Below are 5,000 nucleotides of genomic sequence, written 5' to 3' on the forward strand. Positions count from 1 at the left end.
CGTAGACCGCAGTACGGTGAACTCCGATACCTCTAAACTATGGATGTGAAATAAAATATAATAAGACATGATGCTCCGCAAGAAAATAGACTTGGGAAAGGGTGTGTCGTTGGCAAGTCCCCGGGGCGGTTAGTGTGTGTGGTGATAAGTCTGTAGGGCGCGATGTATGCTGTTTACATGTCTTTGGCGCTGCGGTGAATTATTATTATTATTGCGAGGGCACGAGAGATGCAACAGATGTGAACTTCATTTAGTTGCAACGCTGGGCAGTGTTATAGATCTACAACGAGTAATAGGAGGGTAGGAAAATATGGGCAACGGTTCGCGCGCGCCCTCTGGTCCTGACATCAACGTCCACAATAAACAGACCATACCGCCCTCTATGGGACGACGCTGACACCGCCACCCACAGACACAACACAGCCATCTATGAGAATGTGACCAAACTACATTGCCGTCTGGCCCAGAAACGACACCTCCATCTACAGGAATCCAACGGAACTACACCAACCATACTGCCAAACCACAGCATCGCCATCTATGACAATGTGACGAAACCACATGCAATAGCCCCATCTACGCGAATCGGACGACACTACGTCCACCATGTCGCGCGCAACACGAAAACTAAATACCGCCATCTGCAAGTCTCCGAAACATGACCTGCTGCACCGACGATACCGCCATCTATGAGACGCCACCCCGACTACGACATCGCTAGGTCCCACAGTACCCATTTTTCGACGCCACCCACAAAGCCTGCATCATCTGTCCACCACAGGAACCCGAACGCCAGTGCCTGCGTCGCACGAAGTAGTCAACCGACAATCACTCCACCCGCACCCGCACGTGCCCCACCCCAACCGCCCAAATCGCAACCCAAGCGGATGAACGGCGGACTCTTCCCGCACTCGTACGTTGCAATCCACCCCTATATCTTGCGTTTCATGACGAGTTATATCCAATATGCCAAATTCCCGCTGTCCCTATACATGCTGTAAGTCTGTGCACACAATATGAACCACACCTCAGCGAGACACTCCATCACACATTACTCTCTGCCTGTAACAGACACAGATACGATATGTAAGCACCAGCATGGACCAACGTCCGGTGCATCCTCTCCGCCACAGTACACCATCCACACTATGATAACCACACCAGGGGGTCCAATTATAAAATAGAATATCCCACCCGTCCAACATCCACAATTGCTCAGATAAGCCACCAACACCCACACATGTCCTACACAGGGGTGCACCCAACACCACCACACTGCCTCCTGTTACGGCACAGAAACAATGGCAGGAATGAATCACACAGGTCTGCCACTCCCTTGCCGCAACCACAGACGCGGCGCGCCTCCAGTCACGAGCGAAAAGCGCATCCTGACGAGACAGAACTGCTGTGACATACTGACGCTGCCTCAGACATTCACTTACAATGATCACTACCAACGAACCTGCCCCCCCCCCCCCCCCCCCAAACACACTATCTCTTACCATGTTGTGTACTGTAATCCAACCCATTTTGCACCTTAACCTAACCAAATTTGTAACGCAATTTGTACCGCAATGTAACGCAATTTGTACCGCAATGTAACGCAATTTGTACCGCAATGTAACGCAATTTGTAACGCAATTTGTGTCTTAACCTAACCCACGTTGTGCCTTAACCTAACCCACGTTGTGCCTTAACGTAACCCACGTTGTGCCTTAACGTAACCCACGTTGTGCCTTAACGTAACCCACGTTGTGCCTTAACGTAACCCACGTTGTGCCTTAACGTAACCCACGTTGTGCCTTAACGTAACCCACGTTGTGCCTTAACGTAACCCACGTTGTGCCTTAACGTAACCCACGTTGTGCCTTAACGTAACCCACGTTGTGCCTTAACGTAACCCACGTTGTGCCTTAACGTAACCCACGTTGTGCCTTAACGTAACCCACGTTGTGCCTTAACGTAACCCACGTTGTGCCTTAACCTAACCCACGTTGTGCCTTAACGTAACCCACGTTGTGCCTTAACCTAACCCACGTTGTGCCTTAACCTAACCCACGTTGTGCCTTAACCTAACCCACGTTGTGCCTTAACCTAACCCACGTTGTGCCTTAACCTAACCCACGTTGTGCCTTAACCTAACCCACGTTGTGCCTTAACCTAACCCACGTTGTGCCTTAACCTAACCCACGTTGTGCCTTAACCTAACCCACGTTGTGCCTTAACCTAACCCACGTTGTGCCTTAACCTAACCCACGTTGTGCCTTAACCTAACCCACGTTGTGCCTTAACCTAACCCACGTTGTGCCTTAACCTAACCCACGTTGTGCCTTAACCTGCTCTGTAATTGGCATATGACACGTTACATTAATCTAGTGTTGTCTAACCACAACCCTCTGAATATAGTTCGCTACTCGCACCGCCCACCCTCTTGTGTGTCGTTTCATGTTGAACACTTCGCAAGTGTTGCTTACTTTTTACATGCTCCCGCTGTACACTGTAATGTGGACAACTGCAGGATGTACATCGCCCCCCCCCCTCCACCCTGCCTTCGCACGCTGGTCGTTCAGGTGCTTGCGTGTTCAATGCCCTTCGCAGCTGTTCACTGGCATTCGCATGTCGAAGCGCTCAGTCTACGTCGTGGTACGGCCTGTGTCCACTGTCCCGCTGATATCGTAAGCTTAATCCTCACATTGTACTGCACATAGGTCCGTATGTACTGAATGATACGCTGTGGCACATGTGTGACCGTACGACTGCGCCCAACAACAGCGAACCATACGGTCCAAATGTTGTGCACTCAGCCACGTGCCGTCTCCCCATAACAGCTACATTGCAGTGTGGTACGCCATAGAGACGTGTGGGAGTAACGGACGCCCTGGATGGCGATCAGCATGAGCCGTCTGTTGATGTAGTGGCGCGTGTATTCAAACGTAGTCGTCTCTTCTCACACAGTGTGATAGCATGGTGCACCGCGTTCCACATCTGCGACATGGTACAGATGCTGGTTGACAGTCGGTCTCGTAATGGACATCGCATACGTAGGGGGCCACCTCCCACGTGTTCTCTAGTCGTGCACATTTTGTTGCGTGTATGTGGGCAGACGTAGTGTGTCGTGACACCTAACAGACAGGTATGCAATAATCGTTGCATTTGCAAACTGGGATGGACGTCTACGTTTGCTGGTGACGTGACGCAACGCAAATGAACAACTGGTAAACCCATTGTGGTGCGGTTGTTGTTGCTGGAGGTAAATCAGTAAGGGCAAATCTGTGTGTGAAGCGATACGCGGCGGTGGCTGGGTGGGACCGTCCCCGGCCGGTGAGGGGGGGCCGCCCGGCGTGCTGGCCGCGCGGTGCGTGGGCGCACGCGCTACAGCCGGCTGGTGGGGGCGCCCAGTGGCAGGCGCGCCGGCCGACGGACGCGGCAGGCGGCGCAGCTGCGCGCCGGGGCACCCTGCGCGCGGCGCCGGGCGGCCAAAGTGGGTCCTCGCGGGCCCGGTGCGAAGCGCGGTGGACATCTGCAGTGTGCTGGTCCGACTGAGGACTGTGTGCGTTGAGGATGCGCCGCCGCCCGGCACTCGGCGCCGCGACGCCGTCTGCTGCTCGGTCGCCCCAGCGGTTCTCGCTGGTGGTTTGTATCGCAGTTGTGCAGACGTGTTGGCACGTGCGCTGTGCTGGGAGAGTTCGCTTCGGCACCCACGTGGGGCCTTTGCCCTTCTGTGGCGCTGGCGTTGGAGCTGCCGGTCACCGTAGGTGGCGCGTGTTGTCTCCCGCCGGCAATGCCACGACAGCACGCTCCCGGGCCTCTGTCGGCAGCCGGCAAGCTCAGTTGGGAGCACGGGTGGTCGCACCTAAAGCGTCTACTCGCCTAACTCCGGGCGATTGCGCCTCTCTCGAACCCGACCAAGTACTTAGGACGGCGCTGCGCGCCGCCGGGACCTGAGAGGGTTTCGAGGTGTATTGTGCAGGGGAGCTCAGCCTCCTCCTGTTTGCAGAATAATTGAGCGGACGCTTGCGTGTTCGCGCGGGCCCCTGGGACACACTCCCGGGCGGCCGGCTGCTCAGCTCTAGTTGACGCAGCTCCCTGGTTGATCCTGCCAGTAGTCATATGCTTGTCTCAAAGATTAAGCCATGCATGTCTCAGTACAAGCCGCATTAAGGTGAAACCGCGAATGGCTCATTAAATCAGTTATGGTTCCTTAGATCGTACCCACGTTACTTGGATAACTGTGGTAATTCTAGAGCTAATACATGCAAACAGAGTCCCGACCAGAGATGGAAGGGACGCTTTTATTAGATCAAAACCAATCGGTCGGCTCGTCCGGTCCGTTTGCCTTGGTGACTCTGAATAACTTTGGGCTGATCGCACGGTCCTCGTACCGGCGACGCATCTTTCAAATGTCTGCCTTATCAACTGTCGATGGTAGGTTCTGCGCCTACCATGGTTGTAACGGGTAACGGGGAATCAGGGTTCGATTCCGGAGAGGGAGCCTGAGAAACGGCTACCACATCCAAGGAAGGCAGCAGGCGCGCAAATTACCCACTCCCGGCACGGGGAGGTAGTGACGAAAAATAACGATACGGGACTCATCCGAGGCCCCGTAATCGGAATGAGTACACTTTAAATCCTTTAACGAGTATCTATTGGAGGGCAAGTCTGGTGCCAGCAGCCGCGGTAATTCCAGCTCCAATAGCGTATATTAAAGTTGTTGCGGTTAAAAAGCTCGTAGTTGGATTTGTGTCCCACGCTGTTGGTTCACCGCCCGTCGGTGTTTAACTGGCATGTATCGTGGGACGTCCTGCCGGTGGGGCGAGCCGAAGGCGTGCGACCGCCTCGTGCGTGTTCGTGCGTCCCGAGGCGGACCCCGTTGAAATCCTACCAAGGTGCTCTTTATTGAGTGTCTGGGTGGGCCGGCACGTTTACTTTGAACAAATTAGAGTGCTTAAAGCAGGCAAGCCCGCCTGAATACTGTGTGCATGGAATAATGGAATAGGACC

At 54.2% G+C, this 5,000-nt stretch overlaps 1 non-coding gene across 1 annotated transcript in view; it reads left to right on the plus strand.

The window, feature by feature from the left end:
- The first annotated feature begins 4,083 nt into the window (after nt 1–4,083).
- The window catches only part of LOC126113127 (small subunit ribosomal RNA), a 1,909-nt gene continuing 992 nt past the window's right edge, over nt 4,084–5,000 (plus strand). Inside the window, exon 1 of the ribosomal RNA XR_007524714.1 lies at nt 4,084–5,000. This exon is cut by the window's right edge and continues 992 nt beyond it. This is a non-coding gene — a ribosomal RNA (small subunit ribosomal RNA).

Source organism: Schistocerca cancellata, unplaced genomic scaffold (genome assembly GCF_023864275.1).
Source record: "Schistocerca cancellata isolate TAMUIC-IGC-003103 unplaced genomic scaffold, iqSchCanc2.1 HiC_scaffold_239, whole genome shotgun sequence".
Classification (NCBI taxonomy): domain Eukaryota; kingdom Metazoa; phylum Arthropoda; class Insecta; order Orthoptera; family Acrididae; genus Schistocerca; species Schistocerca cancellata.